This window comes from Sinohyriopsis cumingii, chromosome 17 (genome assembly GCF_028554795.1).
Source record: "Sinohyriopsis cumingii isolate HCF-2022 chromosome 17, ASM2855479v2, whole genome shotgun sequence".
Classification (NCBI taxonomy): domain Eukaryota; kingdom Metazoa; phylum Mollusca; class Bivalvia; order Unionida; family Unionidae; genus Sinohyriopsis; species Sinohyriopsis cumingii.
In genome coordinates this window covers 19,077,382-19,102,102 of record NC_142977.1, presented here as the reverse complement: position 1 = coordinate 19,102,102, position 24,721 = coordinate 19,077,382, and the positions used below count along the sequence as shown (strand labels likewise).

Sequence of the window (24,721 nt, the reverse complement as noted above, 5' to 3'; positions counted from 1 at the left end):
ATGCTCATTAGATTATTCTTTAAGGTTTTTTTCCATTAGGTAATGGTTGCTTTTAGGAAATGCTAATTTTGACCTGAGATCAAGCAAAGAACTATATATTCCTGTTAATGTGATGATTGTACCATTCGTGCTTTAACATCTAGCACTTTCTTGTTGGTTTTATATGTTGTGACCAGTTTGGGATGAATTTTATTTTCTTCAAATTATTGAATTCAAGTGATTATTTTCCCTGGAAATACAAAAGTGCTCTGTTGAAATTATTGAATAAAGACATTAACTGGAATTTATAATATATTCAAACTTGGAATTATATTACTGTGATTCAACAAAAGACCGTTGACACATCAGCACTACATAAGCTATAACAGACATGTCATCGCATTCAGTTTTGGATTTCTTCGGGACTCATTTTTCTCATTTCCACTTTGTATTTTAGGGAAATAAATTATTTGTTAGATTTCAGAGAGCATGTTGTCTTTCACTCTTTTATGTTACTTATTTCAAGAGCATAGACTCCTAACGCTGTCAAATTGTTGGCTTTTCGAATCAAAACCAGTTTCGTTTGTGACGGTCGCCTTGAGCGAGTTTAAGTTTACAAGCACAAACAAATCAGATGTAGTTAACCGTCTTTGATAATCCCAGTAGTTACGTAAATTTTGGGCTCATTGAACATAAATACAAGTGTTCCTTATTTTGATTTGTTCATTTTTTTTTTTTAAATATTACAACAAGACATGGCAAATACTAGACGCAAATGACACATGTCTTACGGAAATGGACTGTTTTATAGTACAAGTCATAATATAACAATATATTGTTACGGGTTAGACCCCCAGCCCTCTGTTCATGGACGGATACTCCTAATTTTATTTGTAATGAGCCCCATGTGAGCTCCTGTACGCGGTCAGGAGTCACGTTTTGCAGCTACAGGAGTCATGTTGAAGAATGGGATTACACATATCTTTAAATGGCGTTTGTTCACTTTATTTCGCATCTTGTCCATTAAAGATTATTGTATTAATTCCTCGAAAATTGCCTAACAGCAAATTCAGTGATAACTTACTTCGACGTTTTTAGGCATAGGCAAGCAAACAGGTTAATTTCGTTTAAACCGGTTTCGTCGCGCGCTATGACGTAAGGGTAGGGAAAAGTTATACCACATACATGAACAGAGACGCGACAAGACAAGGTCGCCATTTATAAATAAAGCCTGTGGAAATACCAGCAGGAAAAAATTGGCACAGAAGTCCAATAAATTGGAGGCAGTTATGTAACTTCGTTTATATATTCTATATGGTATGTCATTAATATTAATTCAATTCGTACATAATACCTATTTTTACCTTGCACGTTTTTTTTTTCTTTCTTTTATACACCTAAAGACTAGAAAGACGGCTGTCAATTCAGATTTATTTTAGTTACCATGGTAAATTATCATTTTGAAGAAATGTCATATGTACATGCTACGAATAAAACTTATTGTATGTTACTTCTCTATCCCATTCATACGGGAAACGATTGAAGATACACGGGACTTCTTGTTCACGCGATCGTATACTTGATTCCTCCTGCACTGTACTATTTAAATCCAATATCATGCTACATGTCTGCGGCGTGATGCCCCAGTGCTAGACATCACTATAAACTACCACAATGCAGACATCGTAACAATATGACTGAAAACTTGTTAAAGCTACGTTAAAAATCCTAATCACACACACACTTTTTTGACCCAGTGTACTGCCGAACTGCCATTGTAAAACCCATAGCGATCGATAATTTTCGTGTGGAATTTTTGTTATGAAAATTAATGTGTAGATCACTAACAAAATCACGATTGAATAAACCTTGTTATAACTCTTACGATTAAGTTTTTAAAATAAAATTATGTTTTAACTTTCAGCATATGTGCTTACATGACCCGTGTGACTTACGCTATAGAAACGTCAACAGTCTGCTCGTTTACAAGGAGAGCTGCATTTAGGTTTGAAACGCCTATAGGTTGACAGTGTAAGGGACAAGCTGGTGAGATTAAAAATTACTAAGTTTTATGCATTTGATTATTATTGACGGTCTTCGTTTATAAAATCGATGGGGGTGGGGGTGCAAAACAACCGGGAGGGTGTGCTAATTCTATAGGATTTAAATTACCAGCAGTTATGTTAGCAGTGTACCTTTAGTACAAGTCTGTTCATTCCTGAGTGTTGAGTAACTTTGCTGCCACCATAAAACATGTTGAGGAAAATTATCGATCGTTGTAGACTTTTACAATGGAGGTGCGCCAATCTGGGTCAGGTTGAGTGGGAATCCGACGCAAGTGATGGTACGTTTCTTATCATTAAGATCCGAGCATATGACGTAATTAGGGTGTATAGATAATTTCGACATACGCACTACAGCAGGTTTGAAGCCCGGTTCCGGTAGGGGAAAACACGTGGTTTACAAAAGGTGTTATCCTTCCTTTTGCCTTTCAAGTGTCTAATTTCGTCACCATAGACGTTCTCCAAATTAACCTTGAAAAATCTTGGGAATTCATTTCATCATGTTACTGGTTATAAATATTTAGTTTTAAAACACAATTTTCAGGCTAGAAAGATGTTATGTCAAAAACAACGGTCAAAAAAGATTTTTAAAAACTGTTAATTACCTACTCGAATGAGTCAGGTAGCGGTGCTTGATTGGTTTAATGCCATCGATGACGTCATGTTGAAATTATCAAAACGGACTTTTGAGGTTGTATTGATTTAACGCTATGTTTTAACGCATGTTAGTTATATGTGATGGAGGAACAACCTGGGAAAACCATGGGAAAAACAACCGACTACCGTAAAGCTACTGGCAAGCTTTCTTGCGTACCCACGTTGGCTGAGTTGAGATTCGAATCTTCGCACACAGAGGTGAGATGTCAGTGATTTGAAAAGGCGAGGACCTTAGACCAATCATCCACCCGTGGCCCCTGGTATATAAAGGAACACAAATATATCCACGAACATCTATGGCGGACCAGAAATATTGTGGGGGAGGGAAGCAGGCTAGGGTTATGTAGGTCGAAATCCTTATTAGTGGCACATAAAGAAATTGCGTCTTCATTCTTTCCATTACATCATTCAACCATGAAACACCAAGAAGGAAACGTTCTTGTTCTTGCGCGTTTATCATGACGGGGTTGGGGTGGGGAAGGCACTCGTGTATATTAGCACTAATTTTGTTTGCTGTAATTTCTGAGGTGCTTAAATAAATAATCAAGTAAGGATGACTGATCGACGAGCAGCGAAATAAAGTGAAACGTTTCATGGTATGTGTAATCAAATTATCAAAATGACACGTATATCAGAAACAATCGAAACTCCACCCATACGCGATCAGTATCAGTTTTGCTAAACTTACTATTTGTGCAATTTCTAATACTGTTTGATATCATTTTCTAAAGGCATGTATTCACAACATAAGTATATATATATATATATTAACAAGATCAGCACCTATTACCCAGTTTTAATTCTATACCTGTCAATCTGGTGGAATAAAAACCTAACGTCTTTTGACATCAGACACGGCATAGTGTTGTAATCTCAATGATGTCACGCATTTAATGGATTAAAATAAGCTGTATCCCCTTGTTGTAAAAAAAACAAACACAAAAAACATCATAGGTGTATATTTTGCCATTTTCTTTGGCCAAGACTGATACATGCAAATTCTCAATATCTATGCGAATGCAATCTATGCCAATCAAGACTAGATGCAATATCCTGCGTTTTCATGTCTTCTCGCACGCAGATTATTCAGGGAAGGCAATAACGTAAAATTCCTATTTAGTCATCTGTTTGTTGTTGTTTTGGGTTTAACGCCATTTTTCTGCGCATGATATACACGGTGGACAGTATAACTGGGGGAGGAAGAACCCGGGTAGAAATTCCTGTCTGTAACTGGTGGAGGAAGAACCCGGGTAGAAATTCTGGTCTATAACTGGTGGAGGAAGAACCCGGGTAGAAATTCCTGTCTATAACTGGTGGAGGAAGAACCCGGGTAGGAATTCCGGTCGATCGGAAACTACTCTCAAGCTTTCTCACACGCACCGCTCCGGCGGCCTAGTAGTTAGAGCGTACGCTTTGGATGCTAGAGGTCGCGTGTTCGAACCCAGCCGAGTCATACCAAAGACTTACAAAAATGGTACAAAAAGCACCCTCTATACGCGCACAACATTACGAGATTAGTGTTAAGACTGGTCAAACTGGTGTCAGAATAATGTGACTGGGTGGGACATCATTCTGCGGCATGATTCCTCCGTGCTAGACATCACTGTAAAATGCCACATTTCAGATATCGTAGCGATATGACTGAACAATTGTTAAAGCTACGTTAAAAATCACACACACACACACACACACACACACACTTTCACACATACCCAAGTTGGTCGATAAAGGCGAGTACCTTAGATACTCGGCTACCCGGGTCTCCTCCATCTCTTGCACAATGTTTGATTAGGGCCCCGCTGTCATTTCATCAGTACAAGTTTTAGAAGGTAGAATACCATGTTGCAATTTCACCAGAAGCCCCGACCAATCTACCTCCACAACATGTAAGTTCAATGCGAAGGGGAGCTAGGCCTTGTATCAACTGCTCCATTTGCTCCGTCTTTAATTCCACCTACCACACCCCTTCAGTTTTGTTTATTATCTCCACTTGCAATAGTTCCACTTAGTACTCATCACTAACTCAGATCTTGCATGACATATATTGTAAGATCACCATGGCCTGGATCAAATAAGCTTGTTCCTAGAACGTATGGTACCGTAATTTTGTTGTTTGTAAGGGAGCTGTACTAATTTCAGCATTGTCAAATGCGCCGAGCTGGAATTGTAGTAATTTTTGTCAGTTCCAATTTCCAAACAGTGGGTGGAACATCTGGATGGATCCGCGAATATACATATTTCTTGCATGACTATGTGCTATTGTTTTTTTATTCATCTGATGCTGAATGTAATTCACAATGGTGCAGACAAACTTCATTTACAGAAATTTCATTTACGAGGTTTTACGTGGTTAATCTAGATGACACAACCGTACTGCAATGGACAGAAAAAGATATGGAAACTGTTTAGGGCAGTGATGAATAATGCTGAATAATTCAAACATTAGGCAATTTTCACTTAGAATTTTTCTCATGTTGCTCTTGTTAAAATTTTTAGCATCGTTTCAGTCCATTAGGGAATAGGAAAAATTCTTTTTTTTTTTTATTTGATAATTCGAGCAATACTAATTCCTGCCCTTGTAAAATAAGTCTTTGCAATCTTACCACCAATTATTTTGTTTCATTCGCAGCTTTAAGGTCATTCCTACGGATAATACCTCGAATATATGCCGATAACTGATTTTCGGACCACACCAACTCTTTACCCGAGAAAGATTAGCCAAGATGATCCGAATGCATATAACTATTTTTTTTTTCTTTCTCACTTGGACTGGGTCAGTCCTACGGTGAATAAATTTTTAGAAATATATTAGGTGGTCCCATTAGATTGCCATTTTATTTTGCGAAGAAATATATGGCGAACAGATTGTACTATTTTTCTGTAAACTACAACACCGACGTACATTCCAGGCAAAGTTTGATCTTGCAACAATCCAGAGGTGATCCGAATGACTCGTCATGTAACTATAAAAGGGCTAATTAGTTTATCCGAGGCATTCTCATGCATGTTAACCGTTAATCATGCACTGTACAAGTAACAGATTTAATATCAGAACTTTCAACACTTTAATTTTGTATGCATTTTCATCACAAGTAAGTATTACCGCTCCGGTGGCCTAATTGTTAGCGCGTCCGACTAGGATCCGGGAGGTCGCGGGTTCGAACTTCATCCGAGTTGTACCAAAGACTTACAAAAATGTTACATGTACTTGTAGCTGCCTTGCTTGGCGCTCAGCATTAAGAGGTTAGTACTTGGACTGGTCCGTCTGGTGTCAGGATAAGATGGCTGGGTAGGAGTTGGTGCTACATGTCCGCGGCGTAATGTCCCAATGCTAGATATCACTATAAACTGTCACACTGCAGACATTGTAGCGATATGACTGAAAAAGTGGCAAATATACGTACAAAATCCAAATCACACACAAAAACAAGAAAATGTTAGAAAAAAACTTTCAAATGCAACAAATAGATTGTATATTAAAAAACTAATACCAGTTTCACGTTTCATTATGTGGTAAATTCCTTGTAACCACGACAAGGTCCAGGTAACTGGATTACAATTGAGATCTTGGACAAAAGTAAGACGTAGACGATTTGACTAAGCGTTTCCGTCATATTAGATAAGGAGAATGTCCCATTGTCGTAGCAAGCCATGGTCGATTTAAATAGGTCATTTACCTAATAGTGCATTAATTATTCTGCACCGTAATTCTAAAACGTTGTTTCACATAAGGGAAGTTTCAGAAAGAAGTTAAGAATTCGCACGAAATTGCCCACCTATTATTAGCCTAAAAGTATAATCAGAGATTGTTATATAAACCGTATTTCCTCAAAAGGTTATGGAATTTCTTGGTTGGTAGATCGTTATATAGACTAAGGAATGATGATGATCTACCACCCGAGACAGTAGTAGTCCATTTGAAGGAATTCTATTTATATAATGAATCTGGACCACCCATTTTAAGATTTTGTTATCTTTGACTTCATGCTTTATCACATTTATAATTTACAGAATTTAATCATATTTACCGTATATATTTGGAAGGGATTGTCTTAAAGATTTTATGCAAATCTTCATTTTTACATTTATAGGTAGAGCTTAACATTTAATCGTCACAGTATAGCCAGTAATGTTCTGATGTACCATTAATCACAAAATGCATACAAAGTAACTGAAATAGAACACACCTTATTATATAACGGAGAAGTTAAGAAAATAAATAAAATGTTAAACATTCAACGCCGAGTTCCTGTTATTCTAGGTGATTGTACGTAGGATGGATAGAAATAGGGACGGATCAGGTTTTAAAAAAAACGGTGCTCTTACGATGTAGGGATTTTGTTGAACCAACAAATGACAAAATGGCGAATGTTCGCTGCACTTTTCAAGTTAAATTAATTTTGTAAAATTAATTTTAAGATAGTTATTTTTAATTTGATTTGTCTTGCAGGTATTTCATTAAATGTTCGGCTTTCTTATGACACCTTCTTCCTGGTGGTGGGGTGGGTGGGGTAAGGATGTTGAAGGGTAAACCATTGAAAGCAAAATACGGTGGTTTTCTCGTCAGGTATTTCCTGTATTCCAGGTTACGGTTACCCACCTCTTTGGGCACTGGATTGCAGAGTGGTCTATAATGCTTCCTTTACCGACAAGTGCCATCTCACCTCTGTCCGCGTGGGTTCTAGTTTCGTGCTCGGTCGATGGTGCTTACCGGGGTTTTCCCTTGTTTTTCCTCAATCTGTTATACTGGCCGCCATCTATAGCTTATGGTGTTCTGAAAAATGGTGATAAACCCACGACAACAACAATAACCCACTCTACACTATTGGGTACTATTAATTGGCATTTTACGGATGGATGTTCCCAAGTGAAATATTCATTAATAATTTATCCAGCCTCCGATGGAATAGATCCATATCTCGATGAGAGAGAGAGAGTTTTCGAAAACAAATAATTTCAGACTGTTCAGGTGCTCATACTCGTGTCTCAGTCAAATCACCAACATCTGTGATTGGTACTTTTAAGCTGGACAGTGCTGTGATGGCGATGAAGGATATCTTGTACATCGTTTCATCACACGTTTGTAACTATTTGAAGATCGGGCGCATTGACCTATTGTCAATAGTTTGCTGTTAGGCCTATAAATTCTGCGGAATTTCATTGAAACGCAGTAAGTATATATTCTAAAAAATGAACCTTTGTAATGTTTCCAGGTAATTGTAAGTTAGCACCATTAAAAAATGTTTTGCACAGTCAACAATTTTGTGTCCTTCAACAGATGCAAGCTGTAAACAAATGTTCCTTAAATACAGCGGTCAATACTTTTTAGAAGCTCTCTATAAATAGATAATGTCTTTAATTCCGTCTTGCTGTCAAAATAGTCTACCCGTCTTTTTGAAAAACAAAAACACACAGCACAAAAAGGTGAAATTCCATCCTGCTAGCCACCTAGCTACGATGTCGTAACCTCGGCATGGTTCACTCCATAAAGTAGGAGTGCTAATAGCAGTACTAAAATTCAGGATATTGAGTCTTGCAAACAAATAACAGGGTAGTACACATTTATTTCAACATGCCCAGCTTTCGATATAACATCATTGCACTCGGCATTCAGTTCGGTTTGTATTGGATCACTCCTTTCATTTTACCTACTATAAAAAATGTCAACGTATTCTAAAGATCCAATGACGCCTTATTTTTTCTCATAAGTTTCACCATTATTCCAATCGAAATAAAATTTGGAAGGAAGCCGAGGAAATGATTTATTACAAAAGCCACCTGACATAAACCCTTCTTCTAATAAACAAGCTGTTAGGTTGAAACAACTTTCAAATATTCAGTTTAGAATTAAGAAATCGCTTGTAATACTCATTTCCGGGAGTGCTCTAAACGTATTAATGTTATATATTTGAAAAAATTAATTAGTGACTCATCTAATAACAACAACATTCGCACGTGTCGGACAATTGATTCGAGAGGGAATGAAGAGAGGCAGGCCAACTTTTTAAGCGGACCTGAAAAAAATGCATGCATTAGATAAAACTAAGACTCGCGTTAATATTTGTGATCAGCTGGGATGCTAGAATACTTTGAAGGGCGAACTTGAGCTGTAGACAGCTGTTGCCGATTTCCATATTGATTGTAAATCATACGACACGGACTTGTACAAAATAATGTTCGTCAGTTGTAACTTCAAAGAAATATACTCGTAAATGTGAGAGATCGAGTTTTGCATCCTTTCAAACGCAAAATATGAATTGCGTATCACATAAGGATTACTTACCTTATCCAGCATAACGTGATGTTGGTTTCGTATGATTACCGCGGTGACGTCATCAAATATTGTGTCCCAGCTTTCGAGTGAAATCGGTTAACCCACGAATTTCGTCTACTAACATCGGATTAATTCGTACACGTGTGAAAAACGGCCTGGATTTTCAGTTCGAGGGAGAAGTTACTAGCCTCATAATCTGATGAAACGTCATTATTATCTGGTTTTAATGGAACTCAAGATGATTAGGTCCAACATATTTCAATATTCAGTATTATCAAGGCTTTAACAATGATTTTTGTCTAAGTAATGATCTTCCAACGGAATATGGATGTATGTTTATCCAAATAAAATGAATAATCACCATTTAAGGTATGTGGAATGAAATTCATAACACGACACCCGTTTTCAAATCATCCCGTTTGTATGTATTACCCTACCAATTTTAAAGGCAGAAGGCGTCAAGGATATACTAAATGCATAAAACTTAGTTATTTTGATTCATTATTTTATAAGTTCTAACCTGATTGTCGCAAGGGGGTCTCAACACTGTCAACTTGTCGGCGTTTCGAATCAAACAGGAGCATGTTTAGCAACACGGTCGCCATATTTGCCTTGTGCCAGTCTGTTTTCAAGCAAAAGATGTGATGTAATTCGTCATCTTTTAAAATCTCGATAATTCCATAAAGTTTTGATTCACACCTTTTTGAATATATGTATACAAGAATTCCTCCTACTTGTTGCTTCAGTTTGTTTTTAAAATATTAATACTACACATGGCAAATATTGGACTCAGACGACACGGTTTCTACTGAAAAAGACTATTATAGAAACCAGAAACGGACAGCTAGCAGTCTTTTCGTTTGGTTACATCGGTAGCTTCCGTTTGAGTTGAAACGCCAATAATTCGAAAGTGTAAGGAACCCTATGGTGCCATTCAGGTTAAGAATCATTAATCACTGAATGAAATGACAAAGTTTTGTGCATTGTTATATCCCTGATGCTTTTCGTGTTTAAAATTGAAACGGGCGGGTGTGATAGGTATTTAACACCGCATGTTATAGTATTAGTTGTTAACAGTTATTTATAATAATCAAGTGACGTTCCGAATAGACTCCGCCGACATGTGAATACTCTACCTACCTGCAGCACTTTAGTTGGCTAGACTTTTACACTGCCTTAAAAGTAATAACGTATGTAGCAATACGTGTTCGATTTTATAGTCTCTTTTGAGCTGAGTAACAGATATTCACATAACCATACGGGTCTCCAAATAGTCACTTCTTCACACAGAAAGTTAGACGTTCGGAATCTAAAATGTCGGTTTTTCTTTCGTACAAATTTTATGTGTGTGTAGGGGACTGTGATTTGGATTTGTAACGTAGGTTTAACAATTTTTCAGTCATATCCCTATGATGGCTGCATTATGACAGTTTATAGTGATATCTAGCACTGGGGCATCGTGCCACAGACATGTAGCATGATGTTCCACCCAGTCACATTATCCTGACACCAGACCGACCAGTCCAAGTACTAACCTCTTAATGCTGAGCGCCTCGCGAGGCAGCTGTTAGTAGCATTTTTACAATTCTTTGGTATGACTCGGTCTGGTTTCGAAACCACGACCTCCCGCATCCGAGGAGGATGCTCTAAACACAAGGCTATCGGGGCGGTATAGAGGCAGATGTTAGTACCATTTTTATAAGTCTTAGATATAACTCGGCCTGGTTTCGAACCCTCCCTCATCCGAGGTGGGTGCTGTAACCACAAGGCCACCTGAGCGGTCACAAATTTAATAAAGTGCAAATTATAGATGCAGATTCAGCTGATATAATTTGCTTCTCATTTATACTGCCAATAAAAGAATAATCTTTTTTTTTTGTTTTAATTACTCATGAAATGTATTTTTATTTTTTATTATTTTGTTTTTATTAACCCCGTAATAGGTTGAATACTGATGAAATATCGGTGTAGTTTACACAAATACGAACGGTGAATATGCTTTTATCGACCGTTTAGCAAAAGTTCAACTCGGGACCAACCATTTATTGTGTGTGTGGGGGGGGGGGAAGGGGGCATTTGAGGTAAACACAATTTCTCATTTCCCACAAGATAATAATAATAATAATAATAATAATAATAATAATAATAACATTATTATTATTATTATTATTATTATTATTGCAACTGAAGCTATTTTGTGGGGGGTTAAACGGATTTTTCAGCGCATGATAGGATATATCGCGGCCAATATACTTGGTTGTGGAAGAAGCCTGGGAAACCCCAACGAGCACCACCGACAAATGGAAAGCCACTGGCAAGCTTTCTCACATACAATACTCTTCTAACATCTGATAATGTTTACACATGAAAAGTGCATGATCTTCAATTCCTACGAAAGTCAGACAATCTCTATAAAATAAAATTATGACTGGAACATCTAACTCTTGAAAGAGCTTTACGGATATTAACAAGTCAACCAATGGAAAGATACTTTTCAACATGTAATGTTTTATAAATTTTAATAATACCTAAATTTTTACGATTTCTTATGTTATCATTGCAGTTTTGACTAGTACAGTCCTTTTCTATTTGAGAGAATATTGTTACAATACACTAACATTTGCAACATCTTGTGGCATCCTTACAAAGCTGAAAGCAGAACTAAATAATACATGTCTGATATGTGATGCTCATGTAATACATCTTTTGTCATCTAATGATTTAAACATTTTGTTGCATTCTGCCGAGGATCTGCACCTATCTGTATGTAACAGTTTACACCAATATATAACACACTTAGAGTAAGATGTAACACACAACGATAGTCAGCCACATAATTCAAGGGCAATAGTACTTTTCCATAGCATCAACTATTTTAGAGGCACCTACATTACTAATGTATCCGAATTTTCTTTGGTAATAAAATATTGATTTGATATTCTTAGCTTCTAATGTTTTTGTAGCCTTTAATTTGGGTGTAAACACAAGACTCATACTTGTCAAATGAAACTGTATCAATTTGTGACCCATTTTTTTTTATCAGTTTTCATAATTCTTTAAAGGTTTTCCATTGCAACAAACAATTAGTTTTGTCTTATCCAATTTAACTCCCATTCCAATATAAGTATGAAAGTGGTTTGTTATGTATAACTGTTGTTGCATTGCTGTCGTTGTCTCCGCAACATCGTCAGGAACTAAGAGTGCTGTAAGATCATGGACATTTTTCTGAAATAAAAACACCAGCCATAAATGGTTTCAAGTGAGCAACAAGTAATTTGAAGAACTGTGTCTTCGCTGGGTCAACGTGTCTTTAACTGGTCGACCTAATATATCACGGAATTTGGTTCTTGGTTGACGACCGTCTAACTGTACCAACATACTTCAGTAGATAGTTAGTTTTTCAGATTTTGTCTGCATGCAGTTTGATTTTCCAGCTTATGACGACTAAGAAACTGGCGTCATATTAGGGCTACCTCACATGTGCATGAAGTCTTCTTATCTTGTCGATTAATACGGAGGGGGGTCATACGCCGACAACATCGAAGATGTCGAATTAATACCTGAGAAAGAGAGAGAGAGATCTACGATTCTGTGGCAGAGGTTCTCTGATTATATTAAGTACTAACAACACAGAACAAAATATTGCGGGAAATAGACCGCTCCGCAAGTGTTAGGACTGGTTGGTCTGGTGTAAAGATAATTTGACTGGGTTTGACTTCATGCTACATGTCTGCGGCATGATGCCCCAGTGCTAGACATCACTATAAACTGCCACACTGCAGACATCGTAGCAATATGGCTGAAACATTGTTAAAGTTACGTTAAAAATCCAAATCACACACACATACACACTCAGAACAAGATATGCTGGATTTGCTCAAATACGCCCTGTTTCCAAAGGATCTAAGATTTTTCCCAAAAATGTTTGTGGATTATGTCTCACAGAAACATGAAAACTCCTTCTTTTTTCTTGATATTTTCTTTCTTTGTGCACACTTATACATCTGGAGATACCATTTGAAACTCAGGTACCCTAAAACTGTGTACAAGTTATGCTGTGTAACCTTTGCTGTTTTCACACTCAATATCCCATCAATCAGGTTGAGATTATCTTTCTATGGAAGAGACTGTGTCGGACTTTAAAAATCCTCAGTCGTATAAATTAAATTCAGTAACACACTTAAAAACTCATCGATATTTTGATTAATCAATGCGCATGATGTGAATGCACTTGTAAGAGCATATCACTAAAACAAAAAGTCCCACAACTCATCGTTTAAAATATAAATTAAATGTTCACAAAAAGTACCCTCTATATAATCATTGTTTTCAGTGTTCTCTGAAATACTATAAGGAAAACTTCATGTGCATTTGAATGGGACGGACATACACACTATCGCCTCTGTCTTCAAGATGTCTGTATGGTATAAACTGGTCAAGCCATGTGGAACATTCATGTAGTATATTCTACATTGCTCACACATTCGTAAGTTATACATGTAAAATTAACATCAAGATCATCCTGTAACCTGTCATTTACAGCGTGTTTTTCAAACATACTACATATTTGCATACGCTTACTAAATATGATTTGAATAACTTAACTCCGTTTTTTTTCTTCATTTTGGTCATGCGCAGGAGATCCTTTTGGAACATCACGGAATTATATCTTTAACAATATGCAGAAATATTGCATACAAAGTGTATCATCATACCGTTATCGACTTCATGCGTCACCCACCACCAGATTTCAGTAACTTATCCTTAACAAAACCATACCAAAACACGCAGCTCTTACACTAGCAAATTGCATATATCCATTCAAAAAGCCATCAAATTCGTACTTCCCCCATCTTTCATATAAATTCACAATGTTGAATTTAGAATAATACCGAAGAAAAATATGACTTCAAGAGACTTCAGTGTTCACTCATACAATATCTGTGTGAAATGTGCTTGGTGCATTAGACGATTCCTTGTCAACCTTAGATAGGTCTCACCCGATGTCCTATGAATTTTCATCCCTCTTACTTTCCAATACCCCGCGCATGGCCCCATTGTCCAATGGAGACGATATTATGTTTCGTGAGTAAACTGGTCGGCCGCTGACACCATTACCATGCCCTTTGCCTCGCACTTGCCCATTGCCAAGTGCAAAGCCACGTGCACTTTGTTTACCATAATACAGCAGGTGATGATTATCGTTGTCACACGTATATACAGTATCGAACCATCAATCACGAGTTTGTCGTATTACAGAAAAAGTAAAATGGTCGCTTCCTTTAGCTTCATTTTAATATGTAATTAATGACTTCCTGTTAACACGCACTCTCTGTGTAAAGTCCTCAGATACCCTGTGAGTCAAAGATCTCACAAGTTGTTCACGGGCTATTTACAGCAGTTTTCCTTGTCCCTTATTGCTGTTAAATTTGTCAATTAGGGCTTCGTCAAACTTATCATCTCTCGGCACGCTATATGGCTGTGTCAATATTCTCTGCGTGCCGCAGATAAAGTTTGTGCTGGATAACGTACGTAAGACTCGTAGCTATCCCGAGTTTCTTTTGCAGGATCCTGGATTCGATGGGAAAGCAAATGGTTTCGGTGAGATTGTGCATTAAGATTGTCTATTCGTCTCTCTGTTGTCTTAGTATTATCTTTAACAAGTTTAGTTTCACATCTGAGACTCGCTGTCTTGTTTTTTGAGCATCAATGCCAATCATTAGTAAGAACTTTCAATATCGCATATGGCATTCATTTGGTCGATTTATTATTCAACATCGTTGTCATTGGCTTTACTGATCTCCCTGGTCAAAGTTTCCTGAGCTTTACTAATATTAGTCTGAGTTTCCTTTGAGCTTTTCCATCCCATTTTTGATACTCGCAAACTAGGAATCTCGGACTATACTAAAATCTGGAGATCAAAATATTTGATTCATCTCTCTCTCTCTCTCTCTCTCTCTCTCTCTCAGGATGCTTGTCCTGTCAGCCGCATATCATTATCACACACACAGCTAATTTTGAACCTCTGCTATTGTTCCCAGTGCCAACATTTGCGGGTCCCGGATTAACCTACAATAGTGATAATGAATCTTGTCAAAATTAATTTTACTATATATGCTCTACATTTCTATCTCAGTGATGAAATTTCCATTGTCTCAACACGAAACAAATCATATCTTATTCTAAACTACCTTCAAGAAGAACTCGCAGTGAAGTTCTTGTCATATGTTTTCAGGCATTGTTTTGAGAGACTAGACTATAACAAAGCACCTTATATTGGGTCATAGATGTCACCACTGGAGCATCGTCAGTGTTACTTCACTCACTGTGCACTGTCACCTAAATACACACATACAACCACACTATAATGATCCAGTTCTAAAGAATAAAGAATTACCTTTAAATCAGCTCTAAGAATGCCTAAATATATCGCTTGTATCAGCAACAAAAGGAGACAGGAAACAATGAACCAAGACTAGACTTTGACAACATTCGAAACTGAACTGGAACTAATAATTGTGGTTTGATTCCCATCAGGCCAAAATGTTTATGGTGAGCTTTTGTTAAACTTTCATATTTGCATGCCGCACCTATTTGAACTTTATACAATGAAGTCTTTTTGAATTTCATAGCAAACAAAGCCTCTGACGGCTGTCAGAAAGTGTGTAGTGCTGGTGTTCCACGGGGTGTAAGTTTTGGCCAAAGTGCTCTTGAGAACCCAAAACTAGATTTGCTAATCTTCCTTAATGATAGGAATTTTTCAATGCAGTAGAACCTTAATTGTGAAACAAGATGAGGCCTGTCTGAACATTTTTTTAAATATAAAAATTCACGATAAATTACATTTAAATTTAAATAAACATTTAAATTTAAATCTAAATTAAGTTCTAAGTTACATTTTCAGACAAGTTTCAAAAATATTCAAATTGACCCAAAATGACTGTTTTTTAAAACAATTGATAACATTTGTCCCAGGGTTAGTTAAGCAAGATAATAAGCTAATAATACCTGAGTATGTGGATGTGGCCATGTCGGCACATTTTTATGGGCTTCCGTTTGCACACGTAATCAATTTAATATAGATAGAGTTCTTGAATTTATCAGAGTGCTCTCTAACTAAATTTAAGAGCTCTGCGACTGAATTAGAGAGCTCTTTATATCAATAAGAAACCTCTCTAATTCAGTTATTGTCCACAATGTGTGTATGTGTGTTTTGGATTTTTAACGTAGCTCTTAACAATTTTGCAGTGATATATCGACGATGTCTGCAATGTGGCAGTTTATAGGGATGCCTGGCACTAGGGCACCATGCCAGAGACATATAGCATGATGTCCCACCCAGACACATTATGCTGACACCATGCCGACCAGTCATAATACTAACGTATTAATGCTGAGCGCCTCGCGAGGTAGCTGTTAGTAACATTTTTTGTTTTTGGTATGACTAGGCCGGGGTTCGAACCAGCGACCTCCCGCATCCGAGGCGGACGCTCTAACCACTTAAGCCACCGGAGCGGTCTATTTCCCGCAATATTTTGTTCTGTTTTATTAGTATTTAATATAATCAGAGATGTACATATCTCTCTCTCTCTCTCTCGTTTTAATTCGACATATTCGATGTTGTCGGCGTATGACAATACCCCCTCCGTATTAATTGGCTAGATACGATGATTTCGTGCACATGTGAGATAGCCCTAATAAGACGCCAGTTTCTTAGTCGTCATAAGCTGGATAATCAAACTGTATGAAGTCGAAATCTGAAACACCAACTAATCTAGTGAAGTATGTTGGTACAGTTAGAAGGTCGTCAACCAGGAACAAAATCCCGTGATACATTAGGTCAACCAGTTAAAGACGCATTGACCCAGCAAAGACACGATTCTTCAAATTACTTGTTGCTCGCTTCAAACTATTTATGGCTGCTTACCAAACAGACAAACTAATGATTTGCTTCCTAGCTAGTGATCTGTTGGACAAGCTGCTATGTCTTTTGAGGACATGTTTACATATTAGACTGGTGTGCATGTGTGTGTGTGTGTGTGTGTGTGTGTGTGATTTGGGTTTTAAAGTAGTTTTAACATTTGTTTCAGTCTTATCGCTATGATTTTTGCAGTGTGGCAGAAGAAGCCGGAGTGCGGCAAACAAAACAAAAGTGGCCTCGACCTTGAGGGCTCACAAACACACGCACACGCACACACAATAAGCCCCATTTTCGTAATCTAACATGAAACAACTGTTAATTTAGAGATGCGACGTTGACTCATTAATTGTCCAAAGGAAGGAAATGACTGCAACCAGGTTGATAGATGTTGAATTTCTGTTGAATCACTTTCTTGGGTAATTGTTAGTTTTTTCATAGTCTTTCTTTCATAGCTTTTTTCAATTATGGGTGAACACTCCCACACCCCGACGAATCGCTAAGTGCGAAACGAAACTTCAGAGATTCGGAGGGTTGTCCAGGCTAAATTTAAATTTTGTAATCAAGCGCGCGCGCGCACACACACACACACACACTAAGTAAACCCCGGGCGCCTTAAATGAACACGCGTATTTGGGTTAGGAAGGGGCCCAGGCAAATGCAATTGGTTTACGTTTTACAACTTTACAATTATCCATTCCACGATTTTGCATCTTTTTTCAATGCATCTGAGCCACACACACACACTATAATAATTGTGTTTTAAACGCGGCCAATATGTCGTTGTCACTAACGGAAAAGGAACACAGTGGGGTAAGTTTTCACAAATTGATCGAAAGATTGTCCGTACGTCTTTACTACTCGGCCATTGTCTCTGTTAAAAATATACGGCTAAAATAATTTACATGAACTCTACCAGTACATTCGTACTTTCAGATAAAAACTTAGTGTACACGTATTTAACAGATAATTTATTAAATATCTGACCATTTTAAATCATTCCTTTTCTATTATCGTAACAGGTATTACTTTTAATGAGTGTTGGAAACCAGCGTGCTATTATTAGAGATCAATTTTTCACAGCTATATTTGGCGCACGTGACCTTGGCAATGTCTAAATTGTTAGTCGAATGGGAACTCTGACAGTTCGCTGTTGCTGAAACAATACGTTACTTTGCATACTGAAATCTTTTTTGTTTGTTTATTTGGTGATCTATTGTTGTTGTAATAATAATAAAAATAATAATAATTAGTGACTCTGCGCTTGCTATGGAATCAGTCAAGGCCACAATCTTGTAATCTGAGACATACAAAAATATTTTAGATACAAAAGCCAATCCGAGGCTTGTATCGATGCTGATTATTGATCAAATATAAATACATTTTATTTTTTGATTGAACTTTTGATGTAGCTGAATTATTTATACCATTTGCCACAAAGTGAATAAGTCATGGATTTATATCGTAATATTTTCCAGTGGCTAAGCTATTCGCCTGCTGTTATCGCTTGGTGTGATTGCTTGTAAATTTTCCAGTCTATTATCTGTTTTAGTTCATGTGATCTATAGCAAGACAATCATCTATCGCCCCATTCAAGTAATCATAAACGAATCTATGTCAGAAATAATTTTTTTATTTTCTTACTATTTCGAATTCTAATAGCAGTCGATAAGTATCCTCTAATATTGACTTTTTCAACAGGTTTTTTAAAACGACACTTTCTGATGATCCGGCCGTATTAACCTCGTAATTAGTCAATATTGGATGACATCTAAATTCGTCAACTTTCATGTCATTTCCAACTTGCTCCATATATACATTTCTCTTTCTATACTGCAACATTATTTATCAGCAGAGAAATATCTCTCGAGATAATCCTTTGCATCTTTTATTCTGATGTCATCAGAAGTGTTTTTATCTCGTAATATCGTTTAAACGCTCGATATTTTCGTCCGCCGCAAGACACACACGATTCAGTTATTCCCCTGAGCCTAATTCCGCATTTCAAATATGGTTTTGGTCCAGTTCTGCCACGTCTAACACTGGCCATGTGATAACCACTGTACTCGCCACGACAAGATTTTTTTACAGGATTTGACTGGTCCGATCATGAGCCATCGACAAGTATTTTTTGTTCCTGTCATATTATATTATTTTGCTAAAGTCCAATTGGAGAAATTTATTTTACTAATTATATAATATTGACTTATTCTGTCGTTGAAAAGTAGCTGATGGAACAGCATGTTAGTCTAACAGGGATAAAACCAGCTTTCCCAAGTTCGAAAATTGCACACAAATAATTGCGAAATCAGATTAACGAATTATTAAGCGCGAGTGAAATTGAGAAACCATAGGCTATTGAACCAGAGAAGGCGAGACACAAGCTTTATGAACGAGAACGAAAACGATTATTGGTGATTGAACCACAACACATCGCTAGATTTGACTTTGACATATTACAGGGTGACAAAAAGCAACCATCATTTGAGTTAAAGTTGCACAAATTTATCCAAATGTCCAAAAATAAGTTTGCGCAAGATGGTGCTTTTCGTGTTATTTTTCTCCTCAACATTCAGGATAGACGGCGATGGTCTTTTGGTTGATTCTACATGAAGGATAAACGAGCAGCGACTATTATTAATAATCTTGTGGATGACAGCATGTACATATTTAGAATCAAATGTATTGTCGAACATGTTAGCCAAGATAGTCCAACCTGGATTATTCAAGGCCGCTACCGCGGCCACAGGCACGCTAAATTGTTACGCCCAACGTGTCAAGGAACATTTGATTAGGTCGAGACGTGGATGCGGACTTGCAGAATCACAGATGGAAAAAAATAACACAATGGGAAAACTCTTATCAGCGGAGCCAAAATAAAACAACGTAGCAGTGTTGGGAAATATATTTGAAGTATCCAGTTGTGGTAAGAACACAAACAAACGAGATTTTGCATCATTCGGGCCAATACCTTTGTAAGGACGACCCAATAGCGATTGTTGATCGTAAGTCACGCCTTGACTAAATCAGTAACTAAGTTTCCGCTGGAAAGAACAATGCGATTTTATGATGGCGATATTTTTGAGGAGATTTATAATATTAGTACGATTGACCATGTATCGGTCTGGTTATTTCACGGTGACGACGCGGACTTATCTGTGGCAGATAAATCTGCTACAGATGAATCAACATTTGATCAATTTGTGCTACCGTCTGGCATACTTTATCGTAAAGAATCTCTACAAATTGCGATGAACAGATTGTGGTAAAAGATGATGGCGACAGCGATGAATTACTTAATATATGTTTTGCTACTTCGTCTGTTGTGACTCGTATAGCACTGTGCAAAAATTCATGGGGTCCAGCACCAAAACAATTTCACGACGATATATCACGGTCTTGTGTCGAGTTTGGACATGGTGGTCTCTGAAATACAAAATATAAATCCGTGGACATGATCTCGGTTGCCAACAATGCTTTCTACCCTGCGGAAGTTCTAGGATTCGGCGATAGTAATCGGAATTTTAAATGATTCGGTCATCTAACACAAAAAATGACAAGAGATCCGATCAACGGTCATCTTCCTAGCTGTGATCATACAAGATTTGCCGAGATTGAACCATTCGAGTTTGCGTAAAATGTTCATTCTTTGGTACCAATCTGGTTTGGACGTCAATTTAATTAATCTGACACAAAAATTAATCTCGATGAGAATCAACGTGGTTGGGCTCCAATAGTGCTATTATGTTATTTGTTAGATAGTGATATTTTAACGTGACTGGCAGTAACATATCGATAATATCGAAAAAACCACAAAATTATGTCTGGTTACTACGCCATAACAAAGAGATCTGCAGAAAAAATTATCGGTAAATTTACGTAGGGATAGTCATCTGATAATAAACGCCGTTGCACAAGATTAATCAGAGGCACAACAGATCTTGATTTTGGACCACAGATACAAGGTCGAGAGGTGTATTGATGTCGTGACAAAGTGCAATCCCAAGAATAAAACGGAAAAAGTATTGGCACGATACAATGGTGATTCGCCTCAGTTTACTCATTTGAGATCCTTGATGCTCGCATATATGTCAGTAAACCTGTTATCAATCGAAAATGGATCTTGTGAAACCATTTATTGCTGGTGATGTTAGTTGGGATAATTTCAGACTAAAGCGTTAACAAATACGTAATTATTCTGAATCGGCCGGTGTTAAACCAGTTGGCGCTTATTACCGAAATGATAAATTATCAGAAACATTATCGTCACTGCTGGTGAATGATTCAGTCACGAGATGGCACGGTCTTCTTAATGGTTCTGTGGTTCTGGTAAAACATCGCTAGCGATAGAGATATTTAAATACTCATATGATTGCGTTGATTCCAAATCACCATCTTGCCAGAGAGATGAGACAGTGGGGAGTTAAGTCATGCAAGTATCACAATTTCTTTCGACGGCGTGGTGATGCGTCTACCTGTAAGTGACCGGGTGTTATTTTTCAACGTCTTTGTGTTTAACCAGGTTGTGTTTAACACGGCTGTATCCGTGACCGTCTTGCATCGAACGCAATATACACTCGTGACATCAAATAATACTATAATTGTACAATATGAACGTGATTTACTTTTCAGCAACACGTGAACAAGCACTGGTCAAGCATCATCGAGTATCACCTAATGCCATTCGATCTATTCTAATTGGTCCGTCTTGGTCTGGTAAAACCACAGTTGTGGGATCAATCTGATAATGAGGTGTCTCAAATGGGACAAACTTTATTTAGTGGCACCATCCGTAGATGACCAACGATGCTATACTATTATTAGGGAATTAAATTAAAGTTCTGCAGCTGAAGATGTTATTGAAGTTATTACAGACGTCGACGATACGCCGTCCGTCAAGAATCTTAACGGGGATATCAACAATCTTGTGGTTTACGATGATGTCAAACAATCAAATCCGGCCAGAATATTTTCACGAGGAAGTCATAAAAATACAAGTGTCATTTACATTGCACAGCAGTACACTCAGATTCCAAAGGAACCAGAGATAACTGTATTTGTGTGGGGTTTTTTAACGGTGTTGACAAACACTCTCTGCCAAATATTCATCAGACTTGGTGTTCCGGTGACACGGACATAACTAAGTTTGAACACCTTTTTGCACATGCTCAGAAAACCCCGCATGGACTCAACACAATAAGTTTACGCGATACAATAACACGCTGTCGAATTGGGCTCGATAAAATATTTTATTAAAGAAATGTGTTTATTCTATAATGAACCAAAATATATTAACGAGATTATCGCTGAGACTGAGAAATTACTTCAAGATGGTCTCGCGATTCAGCTTGATGTTGAAAAAATCAACAATGATTTTGAGATGATGTAGCAGCGACGGGAAGATGATACATATACCTAGCGACAGAGAATCGATTTATAAAATGACTCCAACACAAAATGGAACTGGCATTGGATGATTTACAAGAACAACAATGAGATAGCTAGATTTGTTCCGCTGGCAAGATCCATTTACAACATACGTTCAGAGTTGTTTCGACAATATGAAACTCGAGCGGCTGTAAGAGCTCGTGCGAGACAGCTAAAAAAAACTAGTGTTGAAATCCGTTAAGATTTCCGAATCCGCCAGGGTAAAATATTAACGTCACCGGTACCAAATACAAATTAGATAGTAACGAAATAGCGACAAAACATGCTTTTTTCGATGTGCACTATTTATGTATCTTCGCGGCCTGTTACGCATATTACAAACTAACAGTCCATTCTTCGCCGCGTATGTCCAATAAATTACAGCCTTGGTCGGTTAGAAGAAAACATATTCGTGACAGCGATATATTATGACATGGTAAATAAACAGGATTAACTGGCTTGCCCAAACGCGGTATTGCTATCGTCGACTGCGTCACAGACCAAATTGAAATCGTGCATGTGATATCAACTATATTCGGCGATACATGACGACAACCACCTGTTGGATCGTTGTTATATCGGAGAATATCTGGAAGACCTCTTATTTTGCCCCATGTCGCAGAGATGTTTGGAAAATATTTGTCAATTATGTAATCGAGACCGTCCTGCGTTTTACTGATGTTGAACCTGGCTAGTTTAAACGTGGGCAGTTCGTCTTCGGTGATCTTAAAATGATCAAGAATCAGCTGTTTGTATGTTACACCGCTTGCGCTCCTAATATGATCCCCTGTTAACTACTTATTTTAACGTAATTTGTCAAAAGAGTTCAGCATAAGATTTCACTTCGTTCGGATGTTGTACTGTCATAATGAATCTTCGTTTAAGATTAAGAATCGGATACTTAAGTATATACTGCTCACGCAGCTTTTCTCAGATCATCTTGCTTTCTCGGATCATCTTGTGTATTTTTATGTTCTTAACATATTCTCTTGGCAATCATTATTTTAGGAGAAACTGTGATCAATTCCCTTACCGTCGGTCACCTGATTTGTCCGCTGCAGGGATATCTAAGTCAGACACTCCAAGCATACACAATGTGTCACTGTCTGTCAGAGCATACTATTGCCCTCTGTATATATACTCTGGTTCTTGTATGAATAATTCTTTGCCTGTCAAAGAATCAGATAGCGCTGGTTTGGTGTTCCAACATAAGCTGGTGCTGCTATCGGCCATCACAGCACGGATCTGATGGACTACCGATATGTTAGCGGAGTAATCGAGCGTTGATGTCTCATTGGCGGCGCTCAGCGGTTGATGATGTACTTTGACAGCAAGACTGACAACAACAGCGACACCTATTCCAACCATAGGCGATATCACGTGTTGCGCTGATAACGTAGCGATTAATATCGTTGTTCCGGCGAACAGCGAGGAGACCACGTATATAACATTGCCGATCGCGATGATTCGTCTGCGATATTTTTGTTTTGTTTTGTCATGTGCTGGTCGATGATTTCCTCCAGCGATGCCTTCCGCGTACAAGCTTGATTATAACGAAAGGGCAGTGTGGAATTCATTATCTATATACTAACTTACCAAAGGAGGTGTTTTCGCGACGAATTCCAGACACCACCAATACGTCGTTGCGCTTAAGTCGTTATCTGCTGGTTCCATTATGAATGTTTGCTCGATATTTTGATTTAACACGACTGAGTCGGTTCCGGAAAATCTATCTGTGGAATGACACCATTGATATGTCGTAAATATTCTAAATTCAGCGGCGATAAACACGGGGAGTCTGGACACCCCGGTGAACTCAGCGATACGTTTGAAAGGGCTGTTTTGTTGTGACCAACTATGTATATGTATGTATATATATATATATATATATATATATATATATATATATATATATATATATATATATATATATATATATATATATATATAGTGACCATGTTGGTGATCCGGACGCTACTGTTTATACCGCGTTGATGAGTGGAGTTGTATGAATAATACCAGCGGTAATCGTTTTGATTTTTTCTCGGTGATATCGAGTGTTGTGCAAATTTCTGAAAACTTAACGTTAACGAGATTTGGATCTCCAATGAATATATTGTTGAGTCCATTTATGTTTCCATGAATTCTCTCAAACGCTGTCCGAATGGTCATTATATTCAGATATGAATATAGCCAATCCATCGCCGATTGTTATTAACAAGGCCCTTATCGCGATGATGTTGTTGTCCATGTATATCTTCATTGCAGCGTCATCGTCAGAGACAGGTTCTCTCAAATTAGCAACTCAGTGGACCTATCATTGTATCACCGGCTTTAGCAACACGTTTAAAGATCTCTCCCATTGATACGCTTGTGTCTTTCCGTTTTTCCATCGCCAGCAAA

The 24,721-nt window shown here is 37.6% G+C and overlaps 1 protein-coding gene across 6 annotated transcripts in view; it reads left to right on the top strand.

Annotated features, from left to right (window-relative positions):
* LOC149777861 (nicotinamide N-methyltransferase-like) overlaps positions 1-24,721 on the top strand; it is an 88,983-nt gene that overhangs the window by 1,880 nt on the left and 62,382 nt on the right. Inside the window, exon 2 of one of the 6 annotated variants that reach the window (XM_089938948.1) lies at positions 1,904-2,025. The exons of 4 other annotated variants lie outside the window; for them this stretch is intronic. The gene's annotated coding sequence lies outside the window, so the exon portion shown is untranslated. Of the gene's footprint in view, positions 1-1,903; positions 2,026-18,896; positions 19,016-24,721 lie in introns of those variants that run through there. One more of the 6 variants, XM_089938952.1, reaches the window with a different exon arrangement.